Source organism: Indicator indicator, chromosome 35 (assembly GCF_027791375.1).
Source record: "Indicator indicator isolate 239-I01 chromosome 35, UM_Iind_1.1, whole genome shotgun sequence".
Classification (NCBI taxonomy): domain Eukaryota; kingdom Metazoa; phylum Chordata; class Aves; order Piciformes; family Indicatoridae; genus Indicator; species Indicator indicator.
Window position 1 is genome coordinate 1,990,444 of NC_072044.1, and position 22,086 is coordinate 2,012,529.

Below are 22,086 nucleotides of genomic sequence, written 5' to 3' on the forward strand. Positions count from 1 at the left end.
TGTTGTCATAAATGTTGTGAAACTGGTCTCATTAGTCCTGAATGCTGCAGTGGGGAAATAAAAGCAGAAGCTGAGTGTGGCTCCCCTTTGCCAAGCACACAGAGCCACCAAGCTGCAGCAGGACAACCCTGGGGCATTGAGCATGTTTGGCACTAACCCATCACTGCCCTGAGCACCTCAACACCTTCTCCCTGCTCTGCCAGGCTCAACAACCTACCCAGCACCTGTACAGCCAGTTTAGCACAGAGTAATCTCTTAGATTTCATCTCTAATGATGAACAAACTTTGCTTCCACACTGCAAGATGCCTGACCTCTCTTCTTCATTCTCTAAGAGAAGCATCTCTGTTCTGCTGCTGCTGTCACCAACACTGCTTGGGAATGACAGACAGACACTCAGCTATTCAGAGCAGCAGCCCCAAGTTGCCCAGCTCCCTTCTGAAGAAAGAGTGAAGGGCCTTGTCCCATGAGAGGTGAAGGAAAACTGCAGCACATCCATTTAAATCAGAGAGGAATGAAGAGCAGTGTGGACAGGACGGTCTCAGACGAGGAGCAGCAGATGGATTCAAATGCAAGTGAAGATGTAACCTGAAACCTGGCTCTGAGCTTCATCTTTATTCAGCCAAGCACTCAGACGCTCTCTGAACTGCACCAAGTCCTCTTTTGCCCTGTTGCAACCAAGAGGCTGAGTCAGGGTTCAAAGAACCAGAACCTTCAGGGTATTTCCCAAGCAGCGGAAGCAGCCAGGCAGGGGCTGTGGGGAGAAGAGCCCAGGCCCTCCAGCAGATAAACCTGATGCAAAAATTGGCTGCTCCTGTTAAAAATGTTTCACCAGCTCATCAAAAAAGTTTATCATTTGAGTAGTGGGGAGAGAGAAGCATAAACAAAGATAAGTAAACACAGCACTGACAGACAGTGGGTGCAGGAACATCAGGCTGACCTGAAACATGAGGGGCCCCCATGAGATGCAGATGGCCAAGTACAAATTTACGCCTCTGAAGAGGGCATTTTGCATTTATTAGTTTCTCCTGCCTGCTCCAAACACTGATGGAGCTATCAGTAAGAGGAGGTGCAGATCTGCTGCTCAGTGTGAGGAAGACAGTGGCAAGAGCATGTGGGCTGATGGCTTTGCAAAACTCGAAGCGTTGGCCATCACTGATGACAATCTCCATTAAGCAAAAGATAACAAAAGGCTTACAGAAAGAAAAATCAAAGCAGACACATTCTTGACTCAGCCTTAAGGCCTGCAAACTGCAACCACAGAGTCACAGATCGCATCGGGTTGGAAGGGACCCTCAAAGGTCATCTTGTCCAACCCCCCTGCACTCAGCAGGGACACCTCCAACGAGAGCAGGCTGCTCAGGGCCTCATCAAGTCTGATCTTGAATGTCCCATGGGATTCAACCACATCCCTGGGCAACCTCTTCCAGTGTTTCACGACTCTCACTGTGAAGATTCAATCATCAGTTTGTATTTTGTACAAGAGCAGAGGACTTCAGGAAAGAGAGAACACAAAGCTTCAGGGTTTCTTTTCCCCACTAGGAAGATTCAGCCACAAAGAAGCAAGCTTCAGACACCTTTTTCACTTCAACACCACTTTAAACACTCAGCACTTCTCAAATCTCCCCCAGTGCCAATGTTTCTACAGTTAGCAGTTTCATTTTAAATATACTGAGAACATTAAAAACCTCCTACCTTGGCATAAAAGATCTCTCATCAGTGTCAGCAGCCCTACTGAAGGTTTTCTTCAGCTCCCTATAAAGGACTGAAAAAAAAGGAGAGAAAAGACCAGAATGAATCATTTTTCATCTGATGTTTATGCAGACTTCAGATCTTCTCTGTGTGCTCTGCAACCCAAACCTGCCTGCTACAAAGTCTGCTCTTTGCTTTATCAATGGAGCCCCACACAATTTCTGTGCTCCAATCAAATTACCTTAAAACCAGCAAGTCCAGCACAATTTAACTTTGCCTCTAGGACAGTGAAAGACTGAGGAGGGTGGATGGAAGCCAGTGGCAAAACACAATTTCTATGTGCTAATGCCATTAAGAAATGCTTTACAGCCTGGACTTGCAGCTAAGGTGAACCTTAGGAAGAAGACATGAATCATAGAATGTTAAGGGTTGGAGGGGACCTCCAGAGATCAAGTCCAACTCCCCCCTGGCAGAGCAGGTGAACACAGGAACACATCCAGATGGGGTTTGAAAGTCTCCAAGAAAGGAGACTCCATAACCTCTCCAGACAGCCTGCTCCAGGGCTCTGTCACCCTCACAGTAAAGTTTTTCCTCATGTTGAGGTTGAGCTTCCTGGGTTCCAGTTTGTGCCTGCTGCTCTTTGTCTTACCGCTGGGAAACAGTGACAAGAGTCTGGCCCTATCCTCCTGCCCCTCACACTTTAGCTCTTGCTGAGCATCAATCAGATCCCCTCTCAGGCTGCTCTTCTCCAGCCTCAACAACCCACAGGGCTCTCAGCCTTTCCTCCTCACAGAGATGCTCCAGTCCCTTATCAACCTTGTAGCCTCGAGTGCTCTCTCTCCAGTAGTTCCCTGTCCTGCACTCTTTTCAAATCATTATCTCAGCAGCTTGTCTGCTGTTTTCTTTAAAGCAGTTTTTGGGTTTATGAAGCTGACCTTCCTGTCCTCTCTTCCTGTTATGCAGAGAGCTCACCCAATTCCAAAGTCCACTTTTTCCCTTTCCTCTGGCAACGCCTCCTACCGCAACACCATGGATTCCATCCCTCTACCCTCCCTCGATTCTGACCACTCACTGCTCTGCTAACCCAGGGGTGGGAACTTTTAAACAATTCAATGACCAGCTCTTACTGAAAATCAACAGGACCTGGCCTCCCACACCCCTTCTCCCAGCTCTGACACCCTCCCTGCCTCCTGCACACCTGCAGCACGCCGTGGCTGTGCCAGCGTGGGCAAGCATCAGCCCAGAAGCCCAGGGAAACGTGTTTCTGAAGAACAAGCTGCAGATAACAGATCAGCAAAGGCCTTAAGAACTGAGTCAGTACTAAATGAGTCAGAAGGCCATGGCTGGGCTGAGAGGTGGGGGGAGGCAGGGCAGAGGGGAAGCATCTGCTCCTCAACAGCTCACACTTGCTGCAGAAGCCGCTCGGGCAGGCAGTGGCAGCTGAAGGGGGGCTGGAAATGCCACCAAGGGCACTGGCTGGCTTCCACTGTGCTCTGAGCACACATCCAGCATGCAGGTTTGAACAGCCACAGCCACATTCTAACAGATTAACAGATTCCATCCATTCTGACAAACTGCAGTAAACCAAACCCCTCACCCAAAAGCTGGCTGTTACAGACCTCCAAGCACTCAGGAACTTCCCGTGCTCCTCAGGTTCTTTCCTCCTCTCCTGCAGTTTGTTTTTCCCACAACAAAAAGCCAACTTTCTTCTGCAGGTGAGATGGGTGCTGCTAAAGTCAAATCCCTGTGTTCCTGTGGACTTCTTCTTAATACACTCTGCAGAAAACTTCACTTACAAAAGACAAACTGAGGTCAGCCTCACCCCATCTGAGGTTCTGTCAAGTCTGCAATTTTAGGAGATGAAAACCTGGTACTTTCTACCACCAAGAAGGCAGAAGGCTGTGTTTAAAGCAGGCACAGCATCACCACAGGCAGGAAACAGAAGCACCAGGCACTGATGCTATCAGGGTCCCTCTGAAAGGCATCAGGCATCTCATCCTGTACCTCTCCAGCCCACACAGCCCTGCCGTGCCCCGGCCCCAGCTTCCTCCTCCGGCCACCTGGGATGGAGGGGAACAGGCTGTCCTCCTGGGCAGCACAGACAGCACACTGTGACACTACTGGAAGAGAATCTCCAAGCCATGAAAAAGGAAGAGGGTGGAGAAGACAGCATAGGGCTGCACCCAGACAGAGGACACAGCATCTCACCAGACCCTGAGAGCAGGACAAGCTCCAGTGCCCCCATTCCCCTGCCCCAGTAACCCTGCTGGCACCTTGTCCATGTGTTTAAGGCTGCAATACCTGTGGTATCCCAAGCCTTTGGTCAGCAAGACTGGCCTGCAGCAGCAGTGACACTTCAAACAGCAACAGCAGCTGTAGCCATGGCTGCAAGGACCAGCAAAGGCTCCTCTGCCTTCAGCCTTTCATGGACCCAGCGTCAGCAACATCAAAGTCTCTGTTCATGACTCAAAGCCTCCAGCTCTGTGCTTCCCTCTGGATTTGGAGCAGCAGATCCAACATCCCTAAGTCTGCCAAGCAAGTGCTGTATTTTCAGGAAGCCTCAGATTTTGCTCTTCCTTGCCCACCCTGGTGCCAGCTCCCTCAGCCCTGCCCAGATGGAAACCAGCTCTGTGGTTACTTTCTGTTCCCAAGAGTGTTTCTGAAAGCTTCCAAGGGACAACTGTTCCCCTTTTAATGCTTGAACCACAGGAAGTTTAAATGAAAAACTAAGTCATTTGATGTTTCTTTTTCCTTCAAAATATTTCTTTTTAGCATCTCTGCACCCATCTGGCACTCCAAAGACATGGGCACGTGCCACCCTGGAGCCACAGAAACCAGAATGTTTTAGGAATAGATTCATGGAATAGTTTGGGTTGGAAGGGACCTTGAAGATCATCCAGATAAGGAAACTGTCATAATCCTTTTCCAAATGTAACAGAAGTGAGTCTCCAGCTCAGCAGAGCTCATTCAGGCAGCTCTAGCTGCAATCATGTCCCTGGATCCAATCTGCACATACCTGGAAAGAGGGATTTTTAGTGCAAGTGCTGACACAGTATCAGCTGTAGGGCTGGGGACAGATGACAGCTCAGCAATGCAGGCTGCACTCTCGTCCAAAAGCACAAGGGACAGCCCTAGTTTAAAAAAGGGTTAGAGAAAAGGAACAGAAAAATAGCAAGGCGGTGACTGAGCACACAGCAAACCACAGGCAGCAGATCCTAGAGATGGCCTCTCTCAAGGTGCAGCTTCTACAGCCACGTGCACTGCTACCCTGCCACGTGTTCTGCTTTCTTGCTGTTCCCCAGAAAGAAAGGTCCCAAGAAAAAGACAGGGAAAGATGTCCCTGGGATAGCAGAGAGAGAGAGGCAGGGAGTAAACACCACTGGAATCACAGAATAGATTTGGTTGGAGAAAGCCTTTTAAGATCATCCACTCCAACCATTCTCTAACTCTGCCATGGCTGGGGCTAAACCATGGCCCTCAGCACCACATCTCTGCCTCTCTGAAACACCTCCAGGGATGGGAATTCAACCACCTCCACGAGGAGCCTGTTCCAGTCTTTGAGAACCCTTTCAGTGAAGAAATTTGTTCTGATATCCAACCTAAACCTCCCCTGGTGCAACTTGAGACCGTTTCTGCTCAACCTAAAATTTGGTACTAGGGAGAAGAGATCAACACCCACCCTCCTTTCAGGAGCTGGAGAGAGTGGAAAGGTCTCCCCTGAGTCTCCTCTCTCATCTGGCTTTAAGGAAATAAAAAGCATTGCCTCCTCATGGGTGCTGCCCTGCTCATCCCCCACACTTCCCTCTTTTTAGTGGAAGCCAAACCCTTTCCCATTTCCAAGGGAAATGTGCAGTCAGCATTTCACAGCTTTGGGAGTGAAACGTGCAGATGCCCACATGAACTCCAGCACCTCCCCTCCAGGGCTGTGCCACCCACTGCCCTCCCACCTCCCTGAGAGAGGAGCAGACTCCTGGGACATTACAGCCACATGTCTGGGTTATTTTTACCCTGGCAGTGAAATATTGAATCATGGCTACTATAAACAAAACCTGTTTAATGTTGAACTTGTAGATGTTCTTCGTGCCAGGTTTTTAAGTTACTGTAAACTAGGCCATGAAAAGGGGTGGATTTTTTCTTTAAGTGTCTACTAAACATTGCTCAATACTCCACCAGAATCCCTTCATTACTCACAGCCATGTTTGCAAAACAAACTCAAACCCAGCACTTCTGCAAAGAGAAGATTTATGATGATCAGAATCACACCAAAACTGACAGGAAAAAAAAATGGTCATAGAATCACGGAGTGGGTTGGGTTGGAAGGGACCTTAAGGATCATCTAGTTCCAGCCTCCTGCTGGGCTGGACAGGGACAGGGCAGGGACACCTCCTACTAGACCAGGCTGCTCAAAGCCTCATCCAGCTTGGCCTTGAGCACTTCATGGCTTGGAGCCTCCATAACTTATCTGGGCAACCTGTTCCAGTGTCTCACCACCCTTACTCTAAAGAATATCTTCCTCATCTCCAGTCTCTATCTCTCCTGTTCCAGCTCAAAGGCACTGCCCCTTGTCCTGTCACTCCACACCCTTGCCAAAGTCCATCCATAGCTCTCCTCTAAGGCCCTTCAGGTACTGGAAGGCTGCTCTAAGATCTCCCTGGATCTTTCTCTTTTCCAGGCTGAACAGCCCCAACTCTCTCAGCCTGTCCTTATAGCAGAGGTTCTCCAGCTCTCTGATTTTCATGACCCCCTCTGGACCCGCTCCAACAGTTCCACGTCCTCCTTGTGCTGGGGGCTCCAGAGCTGGACCCAGCACAGCAGGTGAGGTCTCAGCAGAGCAGGAGGTAAAATCCTCTCCCTTGACCTGCTGGCTACACTGCTTTTGAAAGGCTGAACTCACCAGACCCAGGGCCCTACCCTTGGCCTCACCAAGGACCGTGGGCTGCAAACCACCAGCGGCACCGCGCGGGTCCGGCCACCCAGCCTGGCCCTGCCAAACCCCACTCCCCATCTGCTCCCTAATTAATTATTCGTTATACACCGTGTTCTTAGGTATTAAATGACTCCACGGAGTTGAAAGCACATTAAATGCTTCCCTAATATTAATCAAAGCTGTCAACAACGACGCAATTGTTAGAGGAGAGCCCCAGCAAAGCGCCCGGGCAGAGGGCTGCTGGAGCACCACTGAAAGGCTGCTTGGCTGCAAGCTGCACCCTTAATTAACAGACACCTCCCCTCACAATTAGAGACAAACGCTGCCACAGACCCACCCTGGCACTTAGCACCCAATTTACTCACATAACAGCACTGCCAGGGGCTCCCTTGCCAAGGCCCTTCCCCAAGGCAGTCCCTGTCTTTAGGGTATGCAGAAAACCTCCTCCACCTTTCCTGAGGCTATTGACATCTTGCAGGTATTAAGGCAGGAATTCATAGATTCATGGACAGGTTTGGGTTGGAAGGGAACTTCAAGAGCATCCAGTTCAAGCCCCACTGCCATAAGCAGGGACACCTCCCACCAGCCCAGGTCACTCAAGGCTTCATCCAACATGGTCTTGAACACCTCCAGGGAGGGAGCATCCACAGCTTCCCTGGGCAACCTGTTCCAGTGTCTCCCCACCCTCACTGGAAAGAATTTCTTCCTAATCTCCTGTCTAAATCTCCCCTCTTCCAGCTCAAAGCCATTGCCACTTGTCAAAAGTCCCCTCCTGGCTTTCCTGTAGGCCCTTTCAGGTGCTGGAAGGCTGCTCTAAGGTCTCCCTGGAGCCTTCTCTTCTCCAGGCTGAACAACCCCAACTCTCTCAGCCTGTCCCATAGAGGAGGTTCTCCTCTTCCAGCTCAAAGCCATTGCCTCTCATCCTATCACCACAAGTCCTTGTCAAAAGTCCCTTCCCAGCTCCCCTGTAGCCCCTTCAGGCACTGGAAGGCTGCTCTCAGGTCTCCCTGGAGCCTTCTCTTCTCTAGGCTGAACAGCCCCAACTCTCCCAAAACTCAAACTTCTTCAAAACTTCAAAAAGTTCTTCAAAACTCAGGTCCCAGCCACGTGCTCCTCTGAGCCACATCTAAATCACCAGTTTCTGCACAATTTCACCTCTTCCACGGTGTCCAGTGAGGGCTGCTGATGCAGGGCCAGGGCCATAAAAGCCTGGGCTAAGAGTAAAGTCCTCTAGCAACAGAGAAATTCTCTCTGCCTTCAGTGTTGTGCAGGACTGGAGCTTTCAGCACAGGAACTACAGCTCAAGCAAGTCAGAGAAACTTTGAAAGCAGCAGCAACTCTGTAACTTGGAAAAAGTGATGTGATGCACAACCACGTTGACGTTGATCTCCCTCAGCCTGTGATCTCTCCTGCAACCAGACCAGGCTGAACCTGCAATTTTAAATGCCATAAAGTTCATTCTGTGGCAGTGGGTGCTGACTTCTTCAGCTGGACTTGCCCTGCTACAGGAGCCAGAGGAGCAAGGCACAAGTCCTTTGGGCAGCTCGAGCCTGCCAGGCTCAAATGGCTAATTTAGTTTTTTGTCCTCTGGGTCTGCATTTCAGAAAGTTGCTAGGGATGTGTGCCAGGCAGACAAAGAGAGGGGAAAGGAAGCCAGAAGCAGAACTCAAAGCCCAGCACACACTGCAGGCCCAAATTAGAACAGCAGCTACACGTCACTGCCTGGACTTGGCAGCCTCCCTCCCAGCTGACTGCAGCACTGCTGCAAACTTCAGAGATTCATGGAATGGTTTGGGGTTGGAAGGGATCTTAAAGATCAGCCAGTTCCAACCCCCCTGCCATGGGCTGGGACACCTCCCACCAGCCCAGGTTGCTCAAGGTCTCATCCAGCCTGGTCTTGGACACCTCCAGGGAGGGAGCATCCACAACCTCCCTGGGCAACCTGTTCCAGTGTCTCCCCACCCTCACTGGAAAGAATTTCTTCCTAATCTCCAGTCTCAGTCTCCCTTCCTCAAGCTTCAATCCATGGCCCCTCATCCTATCACTATAAGCCTTTGTAAAAAGTCCCTTCCTGCCTTTCTTGTAGCTCTCTTCAGGTACTAGAAGGCTGCTCTAAGATCTCCCTGGAGCCTTCTCTTCACCATGCTTAACAGCCCCAAATTTTAACCTTTTGCAGAAGGATAAAAATTTAATCCTAATGAGCTCTGATCTGCAGTCAGGAGGGAAGAAGTCCACCTCAACAGGGCAGAGCTTGGAGAAAGCAGCCTTTTCTCAGTCAGAGGTATAAACCAGCTTATTAGGAAGCACTGTGTGGCCACATGATGGAAGCAGAACAGCAATGAACGACTGTATGGAAGGCAAACACAAGTCCTCCACCTTTCTGAGCAACACCACAGGCACACTGAGCCATGGCTCTTCCCATCCAGAGCTACCTGAGTCTTTTCAGCAGAGGTTCAGGAGATGGCAACAGCTTTTTTGGAAGAAGAGAAACATTTCTCTTCATCCTTCCTCATCAGCAGAACGTGTAAATGTTCAAGGGTACATACATTAGAGGTGGAAGCCACTCGTGGCACTTCCTCCATCTGTTGTCTCCCTCTTGCCACTGATTTTTAAGTCCTATAAAGATTTCTTTTTTCCATTTTCTTTAGTGGAAACAAAACCCAAACCAAACAACATTCTGACCTTTTAAATACAGATTAAATTCCAGACAGACTCTAGAAGGCTCAATCCCAGCAAAACACCAGCTACATTATGTTTGGTAAGAATAATTTGTGTGCTGATAGTAGCTTGGCAACGTCCTCAGCAGTGTTCTTCCTGGTTTATATAATGAGGGGAAATAAGTGACATGAGGCAGGTAGATTGGCCCTGCCATTTCAGCTTGCACTTTAATTCTTTTATTTCTGCAGTATTGGTGCCCAGATACCAATCACAAAGCCTGGGCACTGCTCAGTGCTGGGGGCTGGAACCCAGTGTGTGCCTATGTCATAGATTCATAGAATGGTTTGGGTTGGAAGGGACCTTCAAGAGAATCTAGTTCCAACCTCCCTGCCATGGGCACAGACACCTCATGCTAGCCCAGGTTGCTCAAGGCCTCATCCAACCTGGTCTTGAACACCTCCAGGGATGGGGCATCTGCAGCATCCCTGGGCAATCTGTTCAAGTGTCTCCCCACCCTCACTCTAAAAAATTTCTTCCTAATCTCCAGTCTAATTCTCCCCCAGCTTAAATCCATTCCCTCTCATCCTATCACTGCATTGCTCTATGTCTGGTCTCCAGCACTGAATCTTTGGTGGAGAGATCAAATCAGCTTCCTGCTGATGAAGGTTTCTTTGAAACTTCTCAATTGTAGAAGTTTAAACTCCTCTTCAGATTATTTCTATGCATCATAAGACCAATATTAGGCCTCTACGAAGATGCTGTCTTTCAGCAGGGACCACTGCCAGCTTTGCCTGGAAAACAGATGACTCTAGGGGGACCTTACAGATGCCTTTCAATACAAGAAGGGATCCTACAGGAAAGCTGGAGAAGGACTTTTCCTAAGAGTGTCTAGAGACAGGACAAGGGGGAATGGTTTGAAGCTGAGAGAGAGAAGGGTTAGACTGGAGCTTAGGAAGATGTTCTTCAGTTTGAGGGTGGTAGGACTCAGGAATAGGTTACCCAGGGAGGTTGTGGATGCCTCCTCCCTGGGGGTGTTCAAGGCCAGGCTGGATGAAGCCTACAGCAACCAAGTCTAGCTGGGAGGCATCCCTGCCCATGGCAGGGGGTTGAAGTAGATGACCTCTGAGGTTCCAACCCAAACCATTCTGCGATCCTCAGGAGCTAACCAGGCTCACTTATAAATACGAAGATTCTTCAAACCTTGCTGGCAAAGCTGCAGCACTCAGTTTGTGTGCAGCCTGGATGTGACCATGCAGACTGATCTAAAGGTCAGGTTTGCATATGCAGGCCAGAGATTTTCCCTGCCTTCAAAACACTTCACACCGCTCGGCGTGCGTCAGCCACCAGCAACCCCGACCTCGACCGTTCCCACGCAACTGCTGCTAATTAAACACCTCTTTGAACATCCACTTTGTGAATGAAAAGCACCACTTACCATCTGGCCACTTATTAATACTACATTGGTTATCAGCTTCAATAACCCCCTACAGCCACCAGTAGCCCTGTAACCAGCACCCAAGTACGGTTAATGAGGGACGGATTCTAGCAGCGCGATTTAAACTGTGCCTCTTGAAACGTTCTCGTGGCACATCCTAAGGCTTGAGAGAGGGAAGGAGCAGCAGTGAGAGCATCCAGCAGGTCTAGGGAGGTTCTCCTCCCACTCTGCTCTACTCTGGTGAGACCACACTTGGAATGCTGTGTCCAGTTTTGGGCTCCCCAATTCAAGAGAGACAGGGATCTGCTGGGGAGAGTCCAACAGAGAGCAATGAGGGTGATGAAGGGACGTGAACATCTCTGCTATGGAGACTGAGACTATTTAGTCTGGAAAAGAGAAGGCTGAGAGGAGATCTGATCAATGTCTATAAATACCTGAGGGGTGGTGCCAAGATGAAGATGCCAGGCTCTTTTCTGTGGTGCCCAGTGACAGGACAAGGAGCAACAGGTACAAGCTGGGACACAGGAGGTTCCACCTCAACACGAAGAGAAACTTCTTTATGGTGAGGGTGCTGGAGCCCTGGAGCAGACTGCCCAGAGAGCCTGTGGAGTCTCCTTCTCTGGTGGAGACTTCCAAAACCCACCTGGACACATTCCTATCTAAACTGCCCTGGGTGACCCTGCTTTGGCAGGGGGGTTGGACTCAATGATCTCTGGAGGTCCCTTTCAACCCCTGACACTCTGTGAGGTGATGTACAGAATTAACTTCAAATAAAGAAAAAAGTAACAGGTTCATTCTGGTTTATAAAGAAATGAGGTTATTTAATATGCTGCTTAATCCTTCAGTACTTAGCTCAGGCCTTTAATGCTGCTTCCAGGAACCTGGGGGCAAAGGGAGGTGGAAACTGAGTTTTCTTTTACAACAAAAAGAACATTTTCTTCTATGTGAAGATTTTAACTGAAGGAATAAGGCTCCTTTCAGACCTTAGAGCAGCCTTCCAGCACCTGAAAGGGGCCTACAGGAAAACCAGGAAGGGACTTTCTACAAGGGCTTCTTGTGACAGGATGAGGGGCAATGGCTTTGAGTTGCAAAAGGAGAGATTTAGACAGGAGATTAGGAAGAAATTCTTGACAGTGAGGGTGGGGAGACACTGGAACAGGTTGCCCAGGGAAGCTGTGGATGCTCCCTCCCTGGAGGTGTTCAAGGCCAGGCTGGATGAACCCCTGAGCAGCCTGGGCTGGTGGGAGGTGTCCCTGCCCATGGCAGGGGGGTTGGAACTGGATGATCTTTAAGGTCCTTTCCAACCCAAACCATTCTGTGAGTCTATGAATATTCAAAAACGTTATTAACACTCCAGCATGCAGGAGCCTGAGGGGCATCAGAGTGAGAACCTCCAGGCCAGGAGGGTTGGCAGACCTGACCCCGGCGCTGCAGGGAGGGTCACTGAAGCTTTGAAATCCTCCTGAATCCGCTGGGCTTAAAAGGACAAAAACCACTTTGACAACTCATCCTGGAATTTCCTTTATGGAAAACAAAAAGGTGCCACTAAGCCCTACAGGAAAGAGCTTTGATAGTTTAGATCAGCTTTATAGGAGGCATTTCAGTATGTGCTAGGTCGAGTTTGATTACAATCAAAATTTATTATTTTACAGCTGTCTTTAAACAACAAAAACACCTCATGGGCAGGTGGATTCCTGCTCCCAGAAGAAGAAATATTATGTGTAACTCCTGAGGAAGGGAGAGGACATCCTACAGCAGCTAACAAGATGAGCATCAGTCAGCTCTTCCCCTCCACCTCACTAACAGTATTCAAACAGTAACAAAAAACAGGTGGTGGTTTTTGTGTGTCTTTGAAATAAGTCTGTAATGCAATAGGAAGAAAAAAAATCTCTCCCATATTAGGATGCAAATTTCTTAAACATGTGGCCTGGAGACAGCCAGTTCTGTGCTCTGCAAGGCCTTAGAACACTCCACACCTCATCTGAATGGGAATTGCCATGATCCACAATTTCTGTGCTTTCCATTTTGGTTAGGACATCCTCCCATGGAAGTTAAAGCTCCCATTCCACTGTTTGCTCTCCTGTAACTCTACAGACACACCATCAGCCACACAAACCCAAGGGCTCTACCACCACTGGGGTTGAAAGACATTTAGGGACTTCTTTAAGCTTCTGCCCATCCAGGTGCAGCTGATATGAACTTGGCTCTGAAACTTTCAGCCTCTCAGCTCTATGTGATTTGGGGTTTTGACACCTGCTGATGGCAGGCTCAGCTACCCAAGCTTGCTTCAGAGCTAAATTGACTTGTACTTGTCTGTTGAGTTTGTGATGAGGCTTTAGAGCAAACAGTTCCTTTAACAGAGGCTACAAAGTCCCAGAATAAAGGCAAAGCCTCATTTTCTCAGAATCACAGCACTGATAAAAGTGCCCTGGAGCGTTAAAACATCTGCTTGATCATTTTAAAGGAGATTCCTGACAAAGCTTTACTCTCAATTTGAGCGCATGCTGGTGATCAATGTGGCAATGGAGTGTATTCATGAAAGACAACAAAGCCTAAGAGTATTGTAATCCTTACAACTTCATAAGTGATCTGAGGAGTTGAAAGCCCCAAATGCATGAATATTTCATGAGAAGGCTGCCTGGAAACGCTGCAGTCTGCATCTTTAACCTTAATGTTATTTTCAACTACAATTAGTGTTCTAATCCACAGCAGAAAGCACCAACTAGCTAAATTCCTTCTCTCTTCACCTGTATTTATTTCATAAATCCATCAAGCTTTGTGTTCCTCAGGCCTAATAAGAGTGATCCAGCCCAGTATCAACACATCAAACCTCAGGGTAAAGACAGAGATGTGCTGGCATGAGACTACTGAGGCAAAACAGGAGACTCGTGCCAGAAATAACCTTACCCAGTGAACTCTGATTTACTTTAAACCATCACGTGGTAGGTGGCACATAAAAAGATCTCATTCTGCATGTCAGCTGTCTGTAATGAGAGTTTTCCTCTTCTCAGCAGCCCCTCCCTACAGCTTCAAGTTTTATTTGCATTAGAGAAAAAGAGTATTACATAAAAAAAAAAAGCAACATAAAAGGGCACTGCAACCAACACAGCCAGCTGAACTGCTCCTCCCACGTGCTCACTGCTTCCAGAGGAAGGAGTTTGCTTCCAACTGATTGCTTAAAAATGTGGGAGATCATAAAATCCTACAATTGTTTCATTTGGAAAAGACCTCTAAGATCATCAAGTCCAACCATAGAGCCAACACCACCGTGGCCTCTAAATCATGTCCCCAAGTGCCATTGCCATACATTGCTTGAACACCTCCAGGGATGGTGACTCCACCACCAGCCTGGGCAGCCTGTTCCAATCCCTGAGCACTCTTGCAGCAAGGAAATTTTTCCTAATGTCCAGCCTGAACTTCCCCTGGTGCAACTTGAGGCTATTTCCTCTTGCCCCAGTACTTCTTACATCAGAGAAGAGCCCAACCCCCACCTCACTGCAACCTCCTTTCAGGGAGTTGGAGAGAGCAATGAGGTCTCCCCTCAGCTTCCTCTTCTCCATACTCAACACCCCCAGTTCCCTCAGCTGCTCCTCCCCAGCCCTGTTCTCCAGACCCTTCACCAAGGACTTTGTTGCCCTTCTCTGGAGACACTCCAGTCCAATTCCATACATATTATCCACTGGGACAACAACTGACAGCAGTTGTGCTCCTAGGAGCATGAAACACGACCACAAGTGCAGCTCACATAGCTATGTGTTCACACACAACATCCTGATTTAAATATGACCAATCCAAACGTTTTCAGTATTAGAACACTCCAGAGCACAACACTGTTGGATCCAAGGAATATTTCAACAAAAAGCCCCAGACATTCCCAGCTAGCATTGAATTGGCAGTTCTGGCTACTGACAAGTGAAATGCAACCGTCTGCTGTTCTGCAATGCTCCAGCAAGCAGCAGTTATGCAACGCAGCAAGTGACAACCATGACCTGCTACCAGCTGCAGTGCATCTCCAAAAAGCAGGGGGTTTATACCCCAGCAACTTTTCACAGGCCAACAGCGACCCACTGCAGAAATCCTTGTTCCACCTCTTACAATCACAGAATGGTTTGGGTTGGAAGGGTCCATGAAGATCATCCAGTTGCAAGCACCCTGCCACGAGCAGGGACACCTCCCACCAGCCTCATCCAACCTGGCCTTGAACACCTCCATGGAAGGGGCATCCATGACCTCCCTGGGCAGCTTGTTCCAGTGTCTCCCCACCCTCACTGTCAAGAATTTCTTCCTAATCTCCAGCCTGAAGCTCCCCTCCTCAAGCTTTAATCCATTCACTCTCATCCTGTCACTCCAAGCCCTTGTAAAAAGTCCCTCCCCAGCTCTCCTGTAGCCCCTTTCAGGTACTTGGAGGCTGCTCTAAGGTCTCCCTGGAGCCTTCTCTTCTCCAAGCTGAAGAGCCCCAACTCTCTTACATATGTAGGAAGCACCAGGGCAGCATTTCTTTCCTGATGGCTTCATTTAAGTGATTAATAAAGATCTGTTTCAGCCATAACACAGCCAACTGCTGTGGCTACATCCAGCCCTCGTTTCAGTGCCCCAGATGGGGTTTAAATCCTTTCCATCTTATCAATATTCAAAATAAAGAACAAACCACAAAGACTCAGGCCACCTGCTCAACAGGACTGCTACTGCCTGGCTCTCTGTGTTTTCAGGCAAACAAAGTGAAAAGGCTGAGCAAAGCCAAGGCAACCAGCTGCAGCCCTGGGCTGGAAGCAGCCCCAGGCTTCCTCTTTTTGCCTTCTTACCTGCTTCTTCCCCATTAAAAAAAAGTACTGTGGAGGGTCAGGCTTTCCCCTCTCTCTGCTAAAGGATTTTGCTCAGCAAAAGGCAGCAAACAGCACTTTTCTAAACAAACACAGGCCTGCTTTTGTCAGCATCTGGATTTCTCAACCAAAAGGAAAAAAACCCAACAACTTTAAAGCTGTGCTTTCACCCAGGTTCAGGTCAAGCCACGACAGCTGCACCAAGGCAGCGCCTGTTCAGGTAGAGCAGGTATTTCCCAACAGCCAGCACCCAGTTCCTGCTGGACCACTCACAGCAGCACACATCAAAACATCATCTTCATGTGGCCACATTCAGATTCAGGCAGAGCTGCCTGACCTGCCTCAGCCAGCTGGCAGGGTGAGAAACGAGCCCTTTGTGATGCCCTGAGTGCTGCCAGCGCAGGGACAAACAGCACCAACCCTGCTGCAAACCCCCCTTTAACCAGAGGTACCAGTGATAAACCCCCAACTGACTGGTGACTGAAAGCAGGGGAGGTTTCTGGTGGCCCATTTCTTCCCACACACACCCCTCAAAGGATCTTCCCACAGCAGCTGAACGCCGTTTAAGTTTAAACACACCATTTCTGATTAGGAATGTAGGGCTCAGTGCTTCTTCCTTGAGCACCACCCATCTGCTTCCCACAGCCTCTTCATTTCAATCTCATTAAATGGACTGCTTCAAACAACCTCAGCTCTTGCACTACTGCAAAGGGAGAAGTGATCTCTCACTAACCAGTTTCTGTCCTGTTCAGGGCTCTGGAGGTCAAAACTTGTTTCATACCAAACCTGGAAGTGAAATGGCATCAGTGGAGCCAGGTCCTGAATAAAGGACTCCAGTGGAAACACCAAGCAGCAGCTGAGCAGGTACATGCTGTGTCCTGGCTGATGCTCCACTGCCATGAGGGTCTACAGAGCTTCCCTCTTCCTTCAGAAGGCAGCTCAGCAAACAGGCATTAATCACCAAAACGACCACTATCACAGGAAAGAAAAGGAAGCTTCTAATAATGAGCCATTTAGCTCTGAATGGTTTCAGTCAGCTGGCAGACACAAAACCAACTCACAGAGACATGTTTAACTTGGAATCTAACACAGAACTTGAAAATTCTTCAATTTTGCACATGGAAGACACTATCCAGAGAAATCCAAGCTCCCTGCTCTGCCCTCTCAGGACTGTCACCCATAGCAAACCCACTCTGACCTCAGAGGATGGTTTTTCATGGTGTGCTTTGACACCTGAGCAAACCCAAACCAACTCAAAGCACACTCAACTGAAATATTCCATTCTGAAAGGAAACAACTAGATGGATCTGAGGAAGGAATCTGCATTACTTATGACACAGGATTGTTTTCCAGAGAATCCATCAGGCAGGAGGAACATCTGGCCAACTTCCCCCTGCTCACCTAACACCACACTAAGGAGCTCAAACCTTTCATTTGTTTCCTGGTCCCCAAATGATCCAGCCCTAAAGATGCTGGCACAAAGGCACCTCCATCCCTTGACCTCTTTAGAAACCCATAGGCAGGGACACAAATACAGGAGGAAAACAAGAGAGTGAGGGATGCTTCAGAGCAGAGCTGGTCATCAAACAAGAACCATCTTGAACCATTAGCTGAAATAAACTGAACTTGATTACATCTGCAACAGCACCAGTGGCAAGCAGATCATATTTTCAGCCTGCTGAATAACAGCCATGAGCCAACACAGCTGCAGTCTCCTCCCAACCTGTGCTTTAGGAACAAAAAGCCAGGTCCTCCTTTAGCCTCTGCACTTCTGATGCCAGGATACAATCCTAGGAAAAACCTGTCTGAAAGGTGAGCTCTTTAGGACATGGATTTGTAGCCAGAGAGCAATCTAGGAACCCAAATAATCTTAAATCCTGGCTGCCAGCAGATTTCAGTACTGCAGCAAATAAAACAAACCACCTCACGCAAGTTTTTAAGCATTTGAACAAGCCAGACTGGATCAAGGTGAACTTTTCTTCCCAGGAACTTTCTAACATGCTGACTTATTTCAGCCGTTAGGTGCCATGTTTCCAGGAGCAGATTGGGCAAAGTGTGAACACAAAACTAAAACCATGACCCTGGGATTTATGAGCACCCCTCTAAGACGATGCTTTCATTAAAACTCTGTTTAATTGCCTATTACCTATTGAATGAGTAAAAGCAAATCAATAACTACTTCAGAGCTCAGCATAAAATGAATCAGAGCTGTGCTCCAACCACCATCCCCTCTATATCCTCCTAAAAAAAAACCCAAACAACCAAAATCTACCTCAAAGCAAGGCCAAAACAAAACTAATCCAAACACTGCCCCAGGACTTACTGAGTTTTAGAAGTTAGGTCTCTCTTGAATCTGCTTCTACAGAATTAAACACACAAAGCTACCAGGAGTGCTTGATGTTTAACACTCATCTGGCTCATCAGAAATTCAAATTAAGCAATAAAATAGAATCACAGAACAGCTTAGGATGGAAGGGACCTCAGAGATCATCTACTCCAACCTCCCAGCCATGGGCAGGGACACCTCTCAACTAGACTCAGCTGCTCAAGGCCTCATCCAGCCTGGCCTTGCAGGGAGGAGGCATCCACAACCTCCCTGGGCAGCCTATTCCAGAGTCCTTCCACCTTTGTACTGAAGAACTTCTTCCTAAAACCCAGTCTAAACCTACTCTCCCTCAGCTTCAAACCATTCCCCCTTGTCCTGTTGCCAGACAACCTCATGGAAAGTCCCTCTCCAGTCTTCCTGTAAGATCCCTTCAGGTACTAGAAGTGTCCCACATTATCCTAAAAAGAAAGGAAGTTTTGACCAGGATCCTGGGCCAGACCCATCTGAGGGAACCCAGCAGCACTCTGCTAGGTGGATGTAACACTGGACCAAAGGAATTCCAAATGTCAAACAGCTACAAGTGGAAAAAAAAAAAAAAAAAAGAAACCATTTCAAACATAAAGAATAAAGAGTTGAACGTCATGGAAGTTCAAAAGCCTCACTTCCTTTTCTCTAGTGTAAACAGCTAACATGTTCCTGTTCTCAGAACATAGGGATTCCTCTTGAAGATGATTTTAAAAGCCTCTGTACAGCTGCACAGAAGCAATCTGCTCTAGAAACCCCAAGCAGAAGTTCAAAGTGGCACCGAGTACATGAGCACAGCACAAGAAAAAACACTGCACTAGAGACGACGAACCAATGTTTAGAGTTGTTTATGCCCCAGACTATGATTCAATATACAATCAAAGCTTTTATGTTAAGAGTATGTCCACGTGTTGGGCTACTGCTATTTACTTCCATTCAGTTTTGGTAAGAAGAGAGGCTGAAGAGCCACGAAACACATCACCAACAGCCTGCGCCTGGCTGTTTGCAGCTCAGGCTTTCCAATGTAAACCACTCTGATAAACTGCGTAAACACTGGTCTCCAAATAAAAGCATTAGCCTGTCACTGGAATTACCCTCTGCTACTCATTGAGTCCACTTGGCACGTAGTCCTCTCAAAATCTTCATCAAAGCTACTTACCCTCCAAAGAGCCACACCGGAGCCAGGCCACGTGACAGCAGGCACCGCGCTTGGCTTCCTCCTTGTCCTCACCAACACAGCTCTTGGCTCTGCCAGCAACCGCCTGTGCCTACTCGATGTCAGCAAGCTTTGCCCTGCACATGCTGCCTTGACCAGTCCTACTGCACCCTTCTGTTGCCTTTACAAAGGCCAGGGGAGAGAGAGAGAGAGAGAGAGAGAGAGAGAGAGAGAGAGAGAGAGAGAGAGAGAGAGAGAGAGAGGTCTGCTTTTAAGCAGCACAACTCTACTTGCGTGTGGCCGGGAGAACACAAACTGCTCCTCTCCTCCCGGCGCCCAGAAAACACTGCGCACGAAAGCAGCTTATTTTTAGCAGCAGTGTGCGCGAGCGCAGCACTTCCTGTGCTCCACCTTGAAGAACGACGTTTGTACTCTCATTTCCAAAACTAGGATTTCACAACTCCTGCTGCCCAGTCACCGGAGAGAAGGGAGAGACAAGCTGCTGAGAAGTGCCAGTGACAACCTCCCGGGTTAGCTTTTGCTGGGTGCACACTTGGCAGCCCTTCAGGCCACTAGGTCGACAAATCGAGGGCACTTCTGCCCCGCGATGATCAACAGAAAATTACATGGTTTTATTTATTACACTGATCTTTTCCATAGCAACAGGATGTGGACATGGCATTCCCAGCCTAATGAAGTCACTATAGCAACGTGGTAATGATGTCAGAATAATCAGACAGCATTTCGTGCTCGGGACGCAATGAACTATGCCGCTTCTCCAAGTTAAAAAGTTGCAGACAGCACAAAGGCAAAGCAGCTCCATCTAAAACTTCCCTTTAAGTTGCCTCACTTCAGTTACCTTCTCACTAAAGGCACAGCCTTTGACTGCTACCACACTACTTTCTGTTTCTCCATAGCTTCATCCATTATTGCCTAAAAGCCTCCCGAATTCCCACATTAAATCCCTTTCAGAATCTGAGGGATCTGCCAGCACCACTGAGAGTTCATGACACACCATCTCAGTAAGGCAAGAATCAAAACCACAGAGTGAAACATCCCAGGGCTGAGAGCCACGCTCAGCTAAAGAGCAGGTTCCTCAGAACTCTCCACATCATCTGGTGTCTCTTCTCACGTGCAGCACTAGGACTGCTCTGAGGGAATTACAGAGCGACAGCAATTAGTGCTGAGCCAATGCTCCGCAGGCAGATGAGTGCTTTCAACTCCAATGACTATTTTAAGAAATATTATCTCCCTTGTTAAGCTACTGAAAGGAAAAAAACAGTTTTTCATGGTTTGCCCTTCCTGTTTGCAGCTCTTTCCAAGTTGCGAGCAAAGCAAAACCCAAGAGCTAATCCCATTTCTGTGTCGGTTGGTACCAACTCAGCATGTCCAAACCCCAAGCCAGCTGCTGAGAAAGCTCTGCAGAAAGCTCAAGAGAGCTCTGCAGAAGTCCTTGCACCAAAACCACCTGTACTGTAGTATTGTGGCTCAAACATCATAAGCAAAGACACTAACTGACATGAAGTATCTATACACAAAAGTTTCCCAACGCAGAGAACAGTTTCCTTTCATGCTGCTTCTTTAAAGCAACTGAAAGAAGCACAAGAAACCATCTGGAAGCTGGACTGCTGTAAGATAACTGAACCCTGGGCCCAAAGAACCAGAGCATTGCTCCGCATGGATGGTGAGGGGCTGCTCAGCACTTGCTTGGAACACCAAACTGTCCCCTCCTCTCTCCTGCCCAAACTCCAACCCTCCACGCGGAACAGGGCAGTGGGGAGGCTGGCGAAGGCTGGTTCCTGCCCCACGGTCCCAAGGCGCCCTCCCGCACCCCCCGGCCTCGCTCTTCATTTACCTCGGGGTGGTCTTCGAGGACGGCAGCTTTGTGCGCCCCGTTACATCTCGGGGCGCAGCTCCCCTCGAGCCCGGGCCGCCCGGCGCACACCTGACTATACGAAACACCAAAAGAATTTGGGTTATTTCCCGAGGCACGGTGACACCCTTCGCCGCGCCGAGGGCCAACCGCCCCCGCCTCGGCCCTGGCCGCCTTCCCTCGCCCGGAGCCCGGCCGCCCTCGCCGGCAGCCCCGGCACAGCCGCAACAAGATGGATGATGTCCAGCCCGAGCCCGCCGAGAACGGGGCAAGCCCCGGCTCCGCCGCGGGATCGGCGCTCCGGCAGCGGGCAGCCCCGCACCGCCCGGGCCGGGGCCCAGCCTCCCGCGGGCAGCCCTCTCGCCGCGGCCAACGCCGGGGAGAAGCCGCCTCCCCCTCGCTGCCGGCTAGGCTTCGCCGCGCCCCGGGGGAGGGAGCGCACGGCCCGTCCCCGCTGACACCGCCTCGCTCGCCGGAGCCCCGCCGCCGGACCTGCACCGCTCCCGAACCGTCCCCTTGACCCGTTCGCTCCCGGTGCCGGGACGCGGCCTCGCCGCCTCGCCACGGCCAGGCCCCAACACGGGGTTGAAAAGGGGACCGGAGCCGGCCCGCCACTGCCCCCGCTCCGCGGTGCCCCGCCGCTCCCTGCGCCCGCTTCCTTCCCCCGTTGCCGGCCCTGCTCACCCGCCGCCTTTCCGGGCCGCCTCCCGCCGTCGCTCGGCTCCCGGCTCGGCTGCTGTGCGCGGCGGCAGCGCCGCGTCCGCTCCGCCCTCACCGGCCGCGGCCTGGGGAGGAGCCAGCGGAGCGGGCCGGGCCGGGCCGGGCCGGGTCGGGCCGGGCGGGGGCGCGGAGCCGCAGCGGCGGGAGGGGCGGTGACCGCGGAGGGCCGTGGAAAGTTTCGGGCGACGACACCCGCGGAGCAGGGCAGGTGCCGGGACCGCTGCCTTCCTCCCCGGGAACCTTTCCCTGCCGTCCTTCCCCCACCCCGGGCGAAGGTCAGTGCGAGGGGAGTCCCGGCGCTGCCACTGCGGCCATGGCGGCAGCTGGGCCTCGCCTCCCCTCGGCTCCCACCCCCCGAGCAGCCCCGGGGACCCGTCCTGGGGCACCAGCTCCTCACCCGCCCCGGCAAAGGGCTGATGGAAAGGGGCCAAGAGAGGCAGCGGTTGACAGCGTACAG

At 50.0% G+C, this 22,086-nt stretch overlaps 1 protein-coding gene across 4 annotated transcripts in view; it reads right to left on the reverse strand.

The window, feature by feature from the left end:
• Positions 1-21,610, reverse strand: part of RAP1A (RAP1A, member of RAS oncogene family) — a 46,409-nt gene extending 24,799 nt beyond the window's left edge. Inside the window, exons 1-4 of one of the 4 annotated variants that reach the window (XM_054395891.1) lie at positions 21,594-21,607; positions 20,892-20,985; positions 19,040-19,217; positions 1,694-1,763 (exon numbers count right to left, since the gene is read on the reverse strand). The gene's annotated coding sequence lies outside the window, so the exon portion shown is untranslated. Of the gene's footprint in view, positions 1-1,693; positions 1,764-3,309; positions 3,334-19,039; positions 19,218-20,891; positions 20,986-21,593 lie in introns of those variants that run through there. The other 3 variants (XM_054395890.1, XM_054395892.1, XM_054395893.1) reach the window with 3 other exon arrangements.
• Positions 21,611-22,086: the final 476 nt, after the last annotated feature.